Source organism: Cydia fagiglandana, chromosome 23, assembly GCF_963556715.1.
Source record: "Cydia fagiglandana chromosome 23, ilCydFagi1.1, whole genome shotgun sequence".
NCBI lineage: Eukaryota > Metazoa > Arthropoda > Insecta > Lepidoptera > Tortricidae > Cydia > Cydia fagiglandana.
In genome coordinates, this window is record NC_085954.1 from 11,195,798 (window position 1) to 11,214,296 (window position 18,499).

Sequence of the window (18,499 nt, forward strand, 5' to 3'; positions counted from 1 at the left end):
CCTACCTAACCGTAATTTTCCTAGGGTAGTTTTATAAAACTCACATTCACTCGGCTTGAACAGGCCTTGTTAAACCAATGAACGGGTTCCGGTTTCAGGCGGTTTCAGTCACCGAGTTACAGGCGGAAAGCGGATACAAGGGTCACTGGGCTCATGGCCTTTCTTCGCCCTAAAAGGCTTGCTACACGGTCGCCGACAAGCCTTCAAACCGTCTGACCTTGGTCTGTCCTTGGTCAGTTTTGGTCAAATTTTGTTGGTAACAACTGTCTACACGGTCCGGGACCGGCCAAGGCCACGCGGTCTGGGGGCTTGTCGGCGACCGTGTAGCAAGCCTTTAAGCCCTGAGCTGGGTCTAGGAGAACAGTACCTATGCTTTTCTAACCTCTAAACAATAATAAAATTAGAATTTGACCTACTACTAGGGCCGATACAGACGAACTGCAACCCGATTGCAACTTCTATGGGAACTGCACGCTGACATTGCAGTTGGCGTGCAGTCGGCGTGCAGTTCCCATACAAATTGCAGTCGGTTTGCAGTCCGTCTGTATCGGCCCTTACAGGCGATTCAAAATTTAGATTTTGTCGGATATTTTTTATGGGTTTTGCCTAACCTGTTCCAAAATGTAGAGTTATCTACTTAGATAGAAACAATAGATGATCTCATTCATGCAGTTTGAACACTTTGAACAGCCGGCCAATACGAACGTACATTTGACATAAAAGGATAATATATCTAAATGATGTCATATAGGTAGGTTATCATTCGCGCGAGCGAGACGTCTAATGACATGAATTCTAGTGCATTTCGCTCGCACCAATCAGCGTGAGCTATCGTCATGGTCTTATCGAAACAAGATCAAAACCGCAACTAATTGTTAAATCAGAATTTCCGTCCTGGTTTGAGATTTATATTTATTTCAGCAAAATTTTAAAATCCGCCATAATCTATTGACTCGACCCGCCACCTGCCACACAGGGAGTGATTGAAATTGAAAATTTAATGCCTTTGTAGTGGGGGCCAATCACTTAGGGAATGCTTAGCTAACTGTTGAATCTTTGTATTTCAGCTTTTAGTTTAAATTTGGAAGGATATCTACTTATAACGAAATTTGTTTATGCTCTTTAGTTTGATGTCTATAAAAGGATTTATGAATAAGATTAATCAAATTTTGGACTCCATTTTGTTGTAGACTTCGAACACGCTAAGATTGCACTATTGCAAGTGGCGTACTAGAATGAAAACGCGCTTTCTCAAGTTAAAACTAATTTTCCGTAACGCCTCGGGGAAAACTAGTTTTAACTGGGATATTTTAATCAAAACTAGTTTCACCTTGGTGAAAACTAACACGGTACGTGAACACATCTTAGAATGCTTATCTTATAATATGTATAATAGAGCTTCATAAATCCACATTATTATTTTAATGCCTTTCATTATGAACCCGAAGCAGTGGCGGATTTGCCCTAGGCCCGGGCCTACTGGGCCTTAGGCGGCAAAAAATTAGAGGCGGCAAAAAAATTGGGGCGGCAAAATGTGATAAAAAAAATCGGTGACTTCGATGAAATAGCTTAAAATGTAGTCAATATGATGGTTGCCGCGAAAGGGGCGGCTATATAGGGCCTTGCTAGTACGGGGCAATATTGGGTATAGTAATATATATATAGTATTTCGTATACCCGGTTTTGGATAAATGGGGTGAAACCGGACAAAGTAGAGATTTAAAAGTTGATTGTTTTTTGCACGTGTGATAATAACAATAATGATCTGACTAATTAAATATGTAGTTAATTAAGTCAATTTAAAGAAAGACTAGTAATGTTCGTAGATTTTAATAAAACTAAGGTTTTATTTAACTTATATAATATTAACATCACGGTTCTACCCCTCTTTCCCCGATTATAATTGCATAACAGTTTGTAATAACATCAACAGGTAGATCTATACACAATGATATGGGTAAATTAGATCAAATTTAATACTGACGCAGATTCCAGGTATTGTTCTAGAGATCTGTCTAGAATAATCTAGGATTCTAGGCAGTCTGCGTCTACAATTTCTAGCTAATCCTGATTAATAGATTCCTATTCATATACCTACTAAGGATGATTTGAACGTTTTTAGGAGTCCGCAGTCATCAAGTTGAATAGGGATTTATAGGCTATTGGCATTTTGGCACATTTGATCCGGGAGACAATGAGAGTCGGTAATATTCTATTTGTTAAGTTAGTTTTACTGATTCTTAGGTTTATTTTAGTTTATAATTTGTATGTTTAATCAATTTTTTTGTATAGTTAAAGAATAAATAAACTAATTTCAGTCTGTTAATAGGATTTATAGGATAGCTTTGTCCATAGCTACATCTGACTGTATATTTGGCACAACTAACCAATTTGTAAAAATTGTAGCTTTGCAGATGAAATTTCGTAGTATATTATATGATACCTGGCTCTAATCGATGGGTAGGTATACAGAGTGGCCCAAAATAGTTAAAATATTATTAGAAATAAAACTAATAATTATCATACATACATAAACACGCCTATGAGTCATCCTTGAGGGTGATCTTGGCCTGGCCTTTCTTCAGGATTTCTCTGATCTGATCAGAGAAAGCCCGCCGAGGTGTAGTAGACCTCGAGACGAGTGAATGATAATAAAATGACATGTTTTAGATATCATTTTGATGCCAAAATATAATTTGCGTTTTAGACCTCTGTTCGTCATTATTATCTATCTGTTTAATCAGGCCTAGAATCGACGAAGTTACTAGAGAAAGGCCTTAAAAAGCGCTATGATTTTAAAAACATATAAAATGATTAAACAGAATACACCTCAGGGTTAGCATGTAAATTGGCCCGGGCTTGTCAAACAAGCAATAAAGGGTAGTGAGTGGTTAATATGATTACATGGACCCCATCGGCTGTTAGCCCGACTAGAGTGCTTAACTGCATATCATTGTGAGGGACATTTTTGAAATATTTGCTTGTGTTTGATAATTTTAATTACCGCTTCCAACCCTCGCTTTAAGCAATGTGCGACTCGTTCGGTCCAATACATGTACGGACAAGTACGAGCTAAATGGACTCACGAATGTTGCTAAATGACATAATTTAGGTATCATTTCCGTACACGGCGGGAAGAACTCGAGATATTGTACTGAACAAATTTGAACTTAAAATCAAATTGCATAAGGTTCAAATTTCTTCTATTATTGCCCGCCAGATATCAACTTCTTACCGCCGAGTACGGATTTAATTCAGAAATGAATTGGCCTCCAGAAGCGGTATCATGGTTGCATTCTTATCACCTGTCATGCCATGCGTCACTATCGCACTTACATATTTGTTAGAACGTGACAGGCATGGTGATTAAATGATAAAAAGCCGACTATGTTAGCCCTACGGGTTGAGAGCGGTGTTGACGAGATCAAAATTCAATCAATTTACCTAATCCAAATAAACTTTATCGTCTTAGGTACCTACAGTCGTCATCAGTTATATCGGAACGGCCAAGGCGCTCACAAATATCTGAACACGCCCCTATTGTCAAGGCGTTAGAGTGCGTGTTCAGATATTGTAAACACCTTGGCCGCTCCGATATATCTGATGGCGACTGTACCTACACGAGTCAATATCAACAGCAATTAATAATAACTAAGGCAAACGTTGTATCATCTGAGCTGAATAATTTATTTCCTCATTAGGCGTGTTGACTGTCGGCCCGATGCGAACTTTAACATATGTCAGTTAATAGATCTAGAAACGATATGGATTAGATGTGTCAGTGTCAAATGTGACGTTTCTTCAAACAAAAACGTCACTTTTGACAGTGACACATCTAATCTATATCATTTCTAGATCTATTAATTGACGTATCTTAAAGTTCGAATTAGGCGGATATTTTAAAGTTCAAATTAGGACTTCATGCGTTTAAACGATATTTTTAAATTAAATACTTACAAAGTTTAAAATTCCTCTGTCTGATTTTTGTATGTGATATATTCTAGTCGCCAGGTTTTCAAATAATAAAGGGACGTTAACATTATTCAAATCCAAAAAGCATAATGTATGGAGCAATAAATACGTAATAGGGGAAGGGTCAGGTGCTGAATTTTTTACCTTTTCAGGCCCTTGTTTCAGGGATAGTATGAGCTTTCAGATACCTGCAAATTTGTAAGAACTTATTCAGATTATGAAAATTCATGTAGGTGCGATATATTTATATAACTACGAGTAGGTTCGAGCAAAAAATGTAACTGTAGGCTGTACTCCTCATACAGGCCAACATTTATTGTTCAGCGACTTTTAAAAATAATTTGTGTTTGATTTTCTTTTCTATAATTTTAAATTATTAATTTAACTACACAAATAAATACATTTACTTATTTCATCTAAACGTTAGCGGTAAAAAGGTCTACTCAAACACGTGTAGTTATTTTTTTTAAATTGTTATGGAGGTTTGTGAAAATTTTCATTCTGTATTTCTGTTTTATTGGATTTATGGTGCGTTGTTGATTTTTTTACTTTAATATGAGTTCCGACGAAATAATGAAATTAATATTAATTGTAATCGTAGGTGTTGGAATTGGCAGCGTAAGCAGAATTGATTTTAAATAACTTGCTGCCTCTGCCGCCAAGTCAAAGACGAAGTATGTATATGGTTGCTTATGGCAATTTTATTATTTGAGAAACTAAGAAAAATGGTTTACAGTTTATTAGAAACAGTTTTGTGGCATATTTTAAATGAATGTAACTACAAAACTGTGGAAATTATACTTATTTACTCCATGCATAAAGCAACGATGTATGTGAAACATGATATCAACATGAAAGACTATGTAAACTTATGTGACGAAAACGACAGTCAGACGGATACAAGGCGAAAAAATCAAAGATACATGAAAATATACGGGTAGTAAAAATACACGACTCGTGTAAAACATACGCGTGATAAAGATGTGTTGGTTACATTTTCGGTGTAGTTTACTTTTAGTTTTTTCTATAAATAAAACTTGGGTGTCGTGGATTTTTTATTTTATTTATTTCATTGCATGTTTAAGAAAAGCACTATACATACCTCGGCGGGAAATGGGGTTGCCCGCCTCAGACCTATCCTTAGTCTATATGTCTTCGGCCGGCAACCCCTTTCGTCCCGGTCTCTGTAGTAATGTACTAAAATATATATGTCGCTTTAAAGTAGACCATTACTACTATGATGTTGTAACACTTAAATGAGACTGTGATAAAGCTTTTTTGCCTCATTGATGTCTCTTGTTTCATTGATTTCTCAAACAAACGAACTTCATCCATTGAGGTTGTGATATAGTCTCCATACATAAAAACCGAACAACGAACAATAATGGCGTTGGAGAACAATAATGGTAGAGACAAACTTCTACTTTGCTCCCCGATGGGTTAAACATAGGGATAAACTGAGCCCACGCAACGCAACGTAGGTATAATATAAGGTCCAGATTTAATTATACAATGCATTATTAAATCTGGACCCTGAAATTTGTGTGCTTAGAAACATATAGGTATTATACTTGTCATGCGTTGCGTTGCTTAGGTATATGACGAACTGTATTCGAACTTCAAGATATTCACAAGAGTACTAGATCCATTCTAGATACGTTATAGTTTAGATATCAACTAGTTCTCTTTTGCAGCGCAATTCGGGCAACCATAATGTCACTTTTACGTTAGATAGCATAAGGTATCTATTAGATGTGAGTTGGATCTCTAAGTAATATCCTGAGGAAATCGTTCAAGAGTATCTCCAGAATCGCGCAAATGTCAAATTTGACAGGTTAGATCTTAAACAGAAGACCAAGAATATGACGAATGAAGTGAGGAGAGTCTTTTTCTCTATGAACACCATACAAAAATAAGTCCTTTTGAAAAGAACTCCTCAAATATGTTTCAAAGCATACAAAATGCAGGGTCCAGATTTCGTAATGCGTTGCGTACGTGGGCTCACGATTGTCCCCACGTTTACCCAGTGGGGAGAAAAGTAGGCATTTTCCGATAATACCGTTTTATTGAAAAGTGTAACTACCCGTCTTGTCCCGTTATTGTGAATCAGAGGCAAATGGCGCGACTTACGGCCAATTTTCTTTGCTAATACTTTAGCTGCTGTAGCGTCAGCAGCGGAGCGCAACGAACGACACATTATTTCTACTTGTACTTCTTCAAATCAATCAAATCAAATCAAAAACGTCTTTATTGCAAGATTATGGTACATTTACAGTAGTAAAGATGTTACAATGTTTATCAGAACACATAATCTACCCGTCAGAGCATGCAATAGTTAGGTTCATCTCCTTCATCTCATCAGTACTGAATAATACCTATAATAATATCTAACATTTTTACATTTAGATTAACATTAATAAAATTATTACATGAGATCGTTAAAATTATAATCAAAATATTCATTTAAATTATAAAAACTTTCTTTTATGAGAATGTTCTTTAATGTAGTTTTAAATGTTGTTCCTGACATCATTTTGATGTAGTTTGGCAAATGATTGTATATTTTAATACTAGTGTAATACATCCCTTTACGTATCATTGTCAATTTTGAGTCAGGAACTTGTAAGTTGAGCAAACACTTATTTCTAACAGGCCTCTTTGTTTGTTTAACATGAAATTCTTCTTCTTCGTTACACTCTTGACAGAGTGGTCTTGGCCATTATGTAGACTTTTCAGCGATTCGTTTAACGACATATCGCCATTTCTCCCGTAGAGCTTCTTTCCGTGAGCATTCGCTAACTGTGGCGAACACACTGGCTTTGATTTGGTCGGTTCATCTCATTGGCTATCTTCTTCTAGCCCTGTCACCTCCCACTCTTCCTTTGTTTGATTATAGGCACATCGAAGGCCAAAAAGTATGGAAACAAGCTTAATATGGCAATAAAAAACTGATTTTCATGCGATGGACTTTTATAGGTACCTACTGCTCATTAATTAGTAAACTAAATAGTAAAACCTCGGGTGTTGCGGGACGTTCTACTATTTACCATGCCATGGCCATGGCGCCGGCATAATCACTTACCTCCTATATCATATAAAAATTAACAATTTTGAACACTGAAAACTGGCACCAGTCCTAAACACACATTGACATTGATGCAAATTTATAGTGTAATTTTTATCATGAAATAAAGAATTCTAAATCTAAATCTAAATTAATGTTACGTTAGTGTTCATGCCCAGTTTCATGTAATTTAAGCATGCTGTGTTAAAATAAGAGAGCAATTTCGATTGTACGAGAGCAGCATTCTGGCGGAGGGTTTGAGACTCTCAACTAATCATCGGTGACCCTTAATATGGTAACATTCCATTTCTGACCGCAGGTGCACTACTGGTACTGAACGCGTCGGTGTTATTGTCAATTTCCATAGTAAAATAAATAGTAGTGGTGCCTGTCGTTGGAAATGGACGGTCACCTTTATTCACAATACGGTTTACGAATGATCACTTGACATTTTGATATTTATTAACTTTACCAAAAACCTTCAACTTTCTCTGCTAACCCTCCATCCACGAATTATCTGGGGCTCAAGATATTTAGCCCATTAAAGCTCCTTCCCTTCCCCCCGCATTCCTTCCCGCCATTTTCGGAAAGGCCCTTAAAGATTAAACCGTGATACACTTAAATTATTTCAATTGGATGCCCTTTGGCTATTTTGTTTTGTGTGATCCATACTGAAAAGTTTGGTAAATGGGAACTAGATGGCGTTGAATCGAATACGGTGATTTGTACATCGCGCTATATATGTGATTTTGTTGCTTAATTGAAATTTTAACTCATATAATATGTCAAGGTACATAGGTATACATAATATTGTGTCCTTTACTCTCTAGCAGACTTGAGGCAGGCGTGTCTCACTCCGCGATTTCGTCGCTTTGCTACAGGTAGCTAAAAGTACATCCGTTCGGCCCCAATTTTGGGGTTTGCCATAAGCCGCGCGTGGCGCTGTCGCCACCTAGCGGCCATATCTGTGCTGATCGTAACAGACACGTTTTGTTAGAGAGTGAGTCTTAATTCTGTACTTAGTACTATTATTTATTCTGTGCTTGAGGATATATTGGTCACTTTGCAAAGTGGGAGGGTATACACGTATGACAAAATATCACGTCAAAAATAAAAAAAAGTTCGGCAACATACCGTTGTCACAAGTTTATAAAACAGCAAAGTTTTGCATGACATTTTACTCAAACGTAATTACTCGACAGGACAGGCGGACAACACTCGCTTTTTATTAATATACGAGAATACAGTGAACAATGGGACAGTAGGCTAGCTTGATCAAACGATGGCGGTAAAAAATGAAGAGTTTTAGGGAATCTCTCTATCACTGGTCTTCTTGACACTTGAAGAATAACAACAATACATATCTATCATTTGATATATCTTGATTCAAGATACCTTACTTATACACCGTTGACTCAGTGATCAAAAATGAGACTTGCCTTCCGACACACGACAGCGCCACTCTTCTCGGTCCTCGGACCTGACTCGGAGTTCGGAAAGATCTCACTAACGGTGCAAGAATTTTAAATTCTCAAAACTCAGGACAAAAAGTATTGGAAAAAGAATTTTATTACTTGGGTTAAGATACGATTTTTGATGTCAATTATTAGCTCAACTTTATCTTGAGGTATCATTTATTTTAAGCTTCTAGGTCAAGTTTGGTATCGTTTTCGTATAAATCCGGGATGCCGAATTCATTTATGGTACCTATCACATTGACACCATTCCTAAGTGTTAAATATATCAAATAGGTATGTATATAAAAAATATATTCCTCTTCACGCAGTTCATGCTGCCGCTAAACCGATTTAATTGTGGTAGAGATAGTTAAGACCACGTTACCCAGTTAAAAACCACGGATAAAAACCACGCCTACTGTATTTCCCATCCACTGCGCTGGGTACGTTTTTGTGGTACAACCCGACACGGGTCGCATAATTATGCCAATTACAACCGGACAAAATGGCGAATTGATAAAATCGTTATTAATGACCTATCCGGTGTCCGGATCCGGATGTACTGCATGTCCGGAGCGATATTAAAACGGTTTATTCGGCCAGAAGTCTTGCCGGAGTAGTAAATTTTACCATTTTTCCTTTAATATAAAAAAATTGTAGCAATTATCGCTCGCAGATGTTACTGCTTGATAACAAAATTGTTAAAGTATTAAAGTATTTATTAATTCTCAGAAAAAGTTTTAAGAACGCACACACAGTATAGTCAATTGCATAGTTTTGCACGCTGTGTACACATGTAGTGCATAATTATTTTCCATCGTATTTACTCGGAAACGTTCGTATTTGTCATGCTACTTCATTCAACGTCAGTACTTTTTGCACCGAGACTGACTGAAATAGCAAGACGCGTTCGTACGTTTCCGTGAAAATACGATGGAAAATAATTATGCACTACATCTGTATGCAGGTCTGGTTACAATTTGTTTTTATGATCAACGCATCACTAAAATGTACCTACCCTTAACTATTATATTGTCCATATCATACGCATATCATACATCCTATGAATTCTCAGAAGAGGCTTTTGTAAAGGCACACCATGTATAATGTGAATTGTATGCACACTGTATGCACAGCGCATAATAGGTCTCGTTACAATTTGTTTTTATTCGCCAGTTCGACGCGTTTAATTGTCACCAAGTCCGACGGCTTAGTGTGGATAAGACACATTTATTTTTACACATATTTAATGACACGAACGGGTCTACCGCGATATAATTTCATTGATGTTATCTTAAATACTCTGACCCGTTCGTGTATTTAAATATGTGTACAAAATGTGTGTGTATGTGTGTTTTACTTTTATTTTTCTCTTCAGGGATTGATAGTTAAAGAGGAAATGCCATGACCGCTTGTCCATACAAACTTAGTCCCATATTTCCTCGGTATTGACATAATAAAAAATTAATTTTGCCCAATTTAATATGTACCGTAACATCGGGGTACTTTAGCTCATGGGGGTTACTTTGTCCCAAAACGAAAAAAAGATTGATCTTCCCGTCACGCTGCACGTCAGGACCTATCGATGTATTTCGCGCTGTTCATCGATAGATGACCGTATGGGGCGGTGGGTAGAAACAGTTTCACGTTAACAACGCTGATTGGTCAGTTCATAATTTCGGTCACAAGTTGTTACCTATAAACTACGCGATTCTATAATGTGCAAACTTTTTCTCGAAACAAAGAAAGCAAATAAGTTTAAGTGTTTGATTGTTATTAATCGAACCAGATATGTATCTAGGATCCTAATGTGATATAAATCATAGAATTTAAGACATTATTGTAACAAGTATATGTTATTGAAAATCAAAGTATTCTTTGGCTATCGTTTTCGGGTTTCTTTGACCCATGGGAAAACATTTCCTTCAGAGAGAACAGCGACGCAGATAGTAGTCTCGCTTCATCTACTGAAGCTCTCATAACGGCACGAGATCAATCTGCTAACTAAGAAGACAATTTACTATTGACGCAGGTTATAAATCGCGATCTCAGGAACAGCAGCCAGTGGTTCGTCCTGTGCTGGAGCACTAGATGAACCACAGGCTCAGGTTTCAAAGACAGATTCTCTAGATTGTAATGGAATTAATGAAAACAAAGATAAAGAACATCTGCCGCATAAGTTTAATATCTTATAAAATGATTATCAATTTTTAAGACTGATTAGTTACAGTCGACTGTTAACTAGGTGCCTACCTAGTAAAATAATTCTATAGGAAAACTAATTTTTCATATGATAATTAATTATAGTTATACACGTTAACTATTTCTAATTATTATGATTATGATCGATAAGTTTAGAAGTTTTTTCTGATTGTTTTGGCAAAGTTTTTATTAAAAAATCATGTTTAATAGATTTATTACTTTGTGTTGATTAGTTTGCTTCTTTAGTGTAATAAAAACAAATGAATCTTACTACTATGTCCTTATTTGATATACATGTGTATTGTGTAATAAATTTAAACAGCTTTCTTTGCGCTTTTATTGAAAACCGTTACGTTGTACTCAATGAAAAATCGATGGCCAAAGAAACCCGCTTGAAAGCGCAACTTTGGCTCAAACTTTGCGAAAAATTAAAAAATATTTAGAGGTTGATTTATTAAGTTTTACGTATGTGCATGAGTTGATTATACCCACAATTAAATACCTATGAGTATAAAAGTGTCATAATGCGATTAAAATTGAAGTGCTCAAACGAAAAGTAAAAAGTATCTTGATTTTGGGACAAAGTACCCCGATGTTACGGTATTTCTTTTTTTATGCCAATTCGTTTGTTTATTTTTCGATATTTTATTATTATAAGAATAAGGAGGTTATAAAAATTTGTGTGTGGGTATTCAAAATTCAATTTATTTATTTAAATACAACAATGGCCCATAATGGTTAGTAACAATTAAGATTAAAACTAGGTGTCAGTAGAACAAAATCATAAAGCGACAAACAAACACAGACAGCAATAACAATAATACTAGTAGAGAATGCCGTGTAGCATTAAGTCCGCCTTTTGTCACTGTATAATTTTTACTGTGCAATAAAGTTTAAATAAATAAATAAATAAAATAAATAATAATCATTCATCATTGGCCGCAGCATCTTTGCAGATGACAGTTGCAGCGACTAAAGAAGGTATTTTGAGGAGGTAGTCTAGGTACATTTTTTTGCTCCAAACTCTTATAATAATAAAAAAAAAATAAAAAAAGCTGGAAGCTGTAGATAAAAAAAGAGAGAAATCAAGAACCTGCTCACAAATATTGGTGCTGGTTCCATAGTAAAAGTTTCACAGTAACTAAATTATCTAGCAGCCCAGAGGCCTATAAAAAGGCCACCTGGTCCAATCTATTTTGAATCTTTATTTTGACAATTCAAAACGCATTTGTCTTGAGAAGTTTTGACGTGTGTTTGGCCAAAAGATATACTCTAGTCGAAAAATTTGGCTAAGAGTTGGAAACCCGTATTATAGTTCTTTTTTTTAGCTTTAGAAATAAGGTAAACAATCTTGATGTGTCTTTTAATTGAATAACACATTTTAAAAGTAAGTTACAGCAGATATGTAACAATTATGAATCTAATACGATTTTTTATATTTTTGTGTTTTCATAAGTAATAGTTATTAATTTTCAAACAGCGTTTTTCAATTAAAATACATGTCAAGATCGCTTACCTTCTTACAAGTTCTTTCTAATGCTAAAAAAATGAACTATAATACCTATTAAAATACAAGGGTATGTCCATACTTACCTCACGCTCTGACATCACGACCTCACACCCGAAAACAATAGTCGCCCGAGCCGACTGATGACTCGCAATGCAGTTACCGAGCCCGCGCGAACATGGGCGGGAATAGCCGACAACAGGATAACAATAGGGCAGATTCTGTTTGTAAAATAAAAGGAAATACAATTAAATAATTTAGCCTATATAAGTCCCACTGCTCGGCACGCAAGTTTAGGCTATAGGCCTATAGACAAGTTTTTTTAATACCACTTCGGTGGCAAACAAGCATACGGCCCGCCTGACAAAACAAAAAATAAAGTTGGGGTAAATGTCGTCATGTCGTCTCGGTTGAGAAATGCGTCTTAAGATACTGATCGGATTCAGATTAGGTACAGTCAAGGAATTTAATAAATAAAAAAAAATAAATAAAAAAAGGAATTTAAATTTTCATCGACTTGGAGAAGGCTTTCGATAGAGTTCCCCGAAGGCTAGTATGGCAGGCGATGAGAGCCCAAAACATCCCAGAGAACTACATAACTATAGTCCAAGATATGTATAATAACACCAAAACGCAAGTCAAAAGCCCTGCCGGCCTCAGCGATCCGTTCTGCGTAGAAGTAGGGGTCCATCAAGGATCAGCTTTGAGCCCTCTACTGTTTAACGTGTGCATGGACTACATCACCAGAGATATACAAAAGTCAACACCGGAATGTATGCTTTACGCGGATGATATCGTCTTGCTATCGAAAACTGCAACAGACCTTCAGGAAATACTCTGTGAGTGGGTAACACGCATAGAAAGCCACGGGCTACGTATAAGCCGGAGTAAAACCGAATATTTAGAATGTAACTTTGGAGGCACTGAAGAAACTGGGTGCAATATTTATATAGACAATCAAGCACTACCCAAAGTGAACAGTTTCAAATATCTAGGGTCGGTACTTACTTCTGATGCAAAAGTTGATAAAGACGTAGATCACCGTATTAACATCGGATGGCTTAAATGGAGATCATTATCGAGTGTCCTCTGCGATCACAAAATGCCCATCAGAGTAAAAGGGAAAGTGTACAAAACGGTTGTTAGACCAGCCATGACATACGGTGCAGAGTGCTGGACCTATAAGAAAGTACACGAACAAAAACTCCACACAAGCGAGATGAAAATGCTCAGATGGGCGGGAGGAGTGACTCGATTGGACAGGGTCAGAAATGAACTTATTAGGGGATCGTTTAAGGTAGCACCAATAGTTGAAAAAGTAAAGGAAAGTCGATTGCGCTGGTATGGCCATATCCTTAGACGTGATGATGACCATTCTGTTAAAAAGGCCCTAAATATACCCAACCGATCCCGAGGAAGGGGAAGACCACCCAACACCTGGTGGTCAGACATGCAGAGAGAGATCCAGAAAGAGAACTTGAGTACGCAGACAAGCCAGAACAGAGCACTCGGGCGCAGACATACAAGGAGACCCGACCCCAGATAAACTGGGAAGAGGGACAGGCAAAGAAGAAGACAGTCAAGGAATTTAAATTCCGACCCATTTCGTACTTTGTCACAGTGACAACCGTATGAGGTCTCTAGCGGCTTTCATGTTGATTGTCACTGTGACAAAGTACGAAATGGGTCGGAATTTAAATTCCTTTTGCAATATTGCTGCAAATTTATCTTGCCGATTTTTTGACATTTGGGTCACGTCTGATCTTAACTCTGCACCAAATTTACGTCACGAAGAAGTGTGTCGATGTCACAATAAACGACATATCGCCGTGTGCCTGCTATACGGCCACAATTCAAAATTTTTAATTTTCTGGATTATTGCAGATTCGTATTCAAAATTGTTCAATTTACGACCTTATTTCGAGAGCCATAGTAGCCTTATGGATTTGACCATAAATTGTCAGACGATTGCCTGCAATACAGCCACTTACCAGTCTGCCGCCTGCTCCCGCGGCGTTCGCACATGAACTGAGGGACTACCGCGAACCGCGTTCGACGTGTTGCCTTCCTGTCACACTTACCTACGAATTTACAAGTACGACAAAGAGGCAACACGTCGAACGTGGTTCGCGGTAGGCCCTCAGACGGCCCTTTTGAGTTGTGGCTATATAGCACATGTTTTAAATGAAGCTTTTGAGTTGCGTCCTAGAATATAATAATTAGTTGAGTTACACATATTATCGCGTACAGTGATCTTGTTCCTATCAAAATTGATAAAATAAAGGGATTTTAACTATTTTGGTGTTTTTATTTATATTTGCATGGTAACCTTTATCCAATAATTTTGTGTTTAAATTTGGCCGCATCCCAAAATCTTTAAAAAACGTTTCTGCAATACGGCCACAACTCTAAATACGTGTCTTTCGGGCCTTGTGTCTTAAAAAATATACATTTCTTTTAAAAAGTGGCGTGGTCATAAGGAGGGTTATATCATTCCGAGTAAAAAAGCTAAATTTTAAATTCATAGACCTAAAACTAAAGGAGTAAGATCCTATTAAACACCCTGAACTATACTCTCACAACTTTGAGACGCGATTTCTCGAAAAAACGGTTTTTTGAGATGTGGCAGTGTAGCAGGCACACGGCGATATTTTCATAGAACTTCGATATCTGTGGTGACATTCACATACTTAGTCATTCTACTCGTAAAGTCTATGCAGAGCTAGTATAGCTTGGTCGGACTTGAGCCTTCTAAGTCTTCTAACTCCCAGAGTCATTTCTATAGTTTTGAATTCGGAACCTTCATTTTATTATAGTCCAAAATTCGATTTCATTTTGTACTTTTAAAAGGACATCGGGTTTAAGGAGGATAGAGGAGACTCAGTAGCAAAAACTATAATCTCACATAATACTCCATAAATAACAAAACCACACAAACACATAACCCATAACTCACGTTTTCGGGTAATCTCCCACGTTTTCATATTTGAGGAATAAAAGAATTCATACAAACAGAATGTAATAACAATATTTGTGAGACGTTCTACGGGATTGTGCGATTTGGACGCCTGACGACGCCGCTAGGGCTGTCATTTGCTTGAAATCCGAAATTTACATATAATTTTGCATATTTATATAAAAGTATCGCACAGTAAAGCAGAATATACCTATTACCTACCTTTATAAGTCGTGCGAAACTATTTTAATTAGTTTCTGTTTGAATATATTTAAACCTTTATGTATTAGCCACTCACACGAATACCATTGTTTCTGCTGATTGCTCTCTTACGGCCCGATACGAACTTTAAGATACGTCAATAATTTGCTAAAGATACGACATGGATCGGATATGTCAGTGTCAAAAGTGAAAAAGCAATCGGATAGGGACAATATCAACAGTTTATTAGATTTGACCAACGTTTATGAATAACGCCATATCTCTTAAAACTTTCTGTATGCTATATATATATATATATATATATATATATAATAAATAGTAGCTTTATATGCTTGTTAAATAATATGAAAAAAATAGTTTCCATCCATTTCCGACTGTCCATGCCCCGGTTTCAATCCTGACGGACCAAACTCGAAGGGTTTGCAATAAGTACAAGCTTTTAGATTTCATATTATACCCCTTTACACTCAGGTTGAAACAATCGTGAGTTATCGAAAAAAAACTTTGGAAATGACGAGTATAATATTAGTTAAAAATACAATAGGTACCCACAAACAAATACACTACATAATCTAAACATAAAACTAATTAAAAACTAAACTTAAATATAAATATAAGCAAAATAATAGACAAAAAAAAGAATTAAACTAATTAACTATAAGTACCTAAAAAGTTAAAAAAAATGTTCTGCGTATGTCAAACAGTTTTTGCGAACGAGAGAATGTCGAATTTAGGAGCAAATTTTGGAGCAAAGTAGGCACATTTTACGGGGCCTACAAACTTAATATTTTATTAAAGTGGCAACCTTACGCCGTAATATCAGGAATGAGCCCTCGCGCCTGATTAGGCGATCGAGAGCGATTGCGGCCGATTCATTCCAACCCGCTTTAACAAACTCGGTGATATCACCGTGATATTACAAGCGATGTTACTCGGTAATATCACCGTGACAAGCGATATGTCACTGTCAGCGTGTTCACCGTACCATTTATTTATTTAACCTTTATTGCACAAAAGAAAAGCTTACAGTACAAAAGGCGAACTTAAGGCCATGAAGCATTCTCTACCAGTCAACCTTTAGGCAAAGCAGTCATAATTATAATAAATAAATATTATAGGACACTTACACAAATTGACTAAGTCCCACGGTAAGCTCAAGAAGGCTTGTGTTGTGGGTACTCAGACAACGATATATATAATATATAAATACTTAAATGTGTAATATGTTACATAGAAAACAACCATGACTCGGGAACAAATATCTGTATTATCATACAAATAAATGCCCTTACCAGGATTCGCACCTGGGACCATCGGCTTCATAGGCAGGGTTACTACCCTCTAGGCCAGACCGGTCGTCGAAATATAGATAATTGTAATGTATTTTTTTATAAAAGCGAGATGTTACTCGGTAATTTCTTATTTTCTTTATTGGAGAAACAACAGAAGTAAGTACATAATAGTTAATGGTAAGTTATATAGTTCAAAAGATGTGCACCTACCTCCTAAAACGCTCTCACTTAGAACTATACATAATATAGGTAAAGGTATGCTACGGCAAACTTAACTAAGCTAACGCACACTAGCGACAAGATGCAATGAAACCAGCTAAATATACAAAGAAATTATGTTGTCTCAGCTAGAATTTAATAGAATTTGAAATTTTTTGATAGTTTTTTTGATAGAATTTGAGTATAAAACCTGCAATAATTTGTTACACAACGAGGGCCGCAAAAATATCTGACACGATCTTATTTGTAGAGCCATAAGAGCGTGTCACATATTTTTGCGGCCTTTGCAGAGTAGGTACTATTATAATATTGCAGGTGAGGTGGTTATTACTGGAGGTGGTCTATTAAAGAACAAGAATGAAAAAAAAACCGGCCAAGTACGAGTAGGACTCGCGCACGGAGGGTTCCGTGCCATTACGCAAAAAACGGCTAAAAATCACGTTTGTTCTATGGGAGCCCCACTTAATATTTATTTTATTTCGTTTTTAGTATTTGTTGTTATAGCGGCAATAGAAATAGGTCATCCGTGAAAATTTCAACTGTTAGACAGTTTCATTCATATCACGGCTCATGAGTTACAGCCTGGTGACAGACAGGCAGACGGACAGCGGAGTCTTAGTAATAGGGTCCAGTTTTTACCCTTTGGGTATGGAACCCTAAAATAACACACACGCCACTTACATCCCCGTATGGCAATACAAATCCAATCACCAAATGGATACTCTGTTTCACTCATTTTCTTTTTTTGCAATTTAATTAAAAAATGAACGCGCGCGGTGTTGACCCGACTGAAAAAAGATTTTGCAGGTTGTTCTTTGATGATACCTACTTTGTAGTTTTAAAGGATGTGATAAAATTTTTTTGGTAATATGCGAAGCGGGACTATACGTGACAACGCCGGTCGTGGCAGAAATGTGAAGATTTAAGGTGGTTCGCCTAGGTTACTCAAAACTTAACTCTCGCTAGATGGCACCACTTTTGCAAAATTTCAGATTTTATTTTTTTGTGAAATGGTCTTGGTATTTGTATACTTAAAAGTATGTTTCGCGCACTCTTTAAGTAAATATTGAACTATTAAAATAAACATTGAATACTTCATTGTGCAAAAACCACCTTTTTAATTCGACGGAGTGTTGCTGTCACGCTTTTTCCTACTATTACTCACACATGCAAACAGTGTTTCCGTGATCCTTATAGTAGACAATTTCACACAACGTAAGTATGTTGCAATAGCGTAACGGTATGTTCGTGGAAATACGTGCAAGAGGATTGGGGTTCAAGACTGGTGCGAGTAGGTAATTTCTTTTTGTTTCTCCTTTGTGTTATCTTACCTTTAAACGAGCAATTATTATATATATAATTATTTATTTATATATTTGGATGGTATCAGAAACGGCTCTAACGATTTCGATGAAATTTGCTATAAGGGGTTTGATCTCTTAGCTAGGTCTGATCTATGAGAAAACGCGCATTCTTGAGTTTTTATGTTTTGTAAGCTTTGGTCGGTCTCCCAGATATTCAATCTTCTTCCTCACGTGGGGTCCGCTTGGCAACTAATCCCAGAATTGGCATGCGCACTAGTTTTTACGAAAGCGACTGCCCTGACCT

The 18,499-nt window shown here is 36.7% G+C and overlaps 1 long non-coding RNA gene across 1 annotated transcript in view; it reads right to left on the reverse strand.

The window, feature by feature from the left end:
* Window positions 1-2,738: 2,738 nt before the first annotated feature.
* The window catches only part of LOC134675968 (uncharacterized), a 512,277-nt gene continuing 496,516 nt past the window's right edge, over window positions 2,739-18,499 (reverse strand). The window contains exon 3 of the long non-coding RNA XR_010099839.1: window positions 2,739-2,776. This is a non-coding gene — a long non-coding RNA (uncharacterized LOC134675968). The remainder of the gene's footprint in view (window positions 2,777-18,499) is intronic.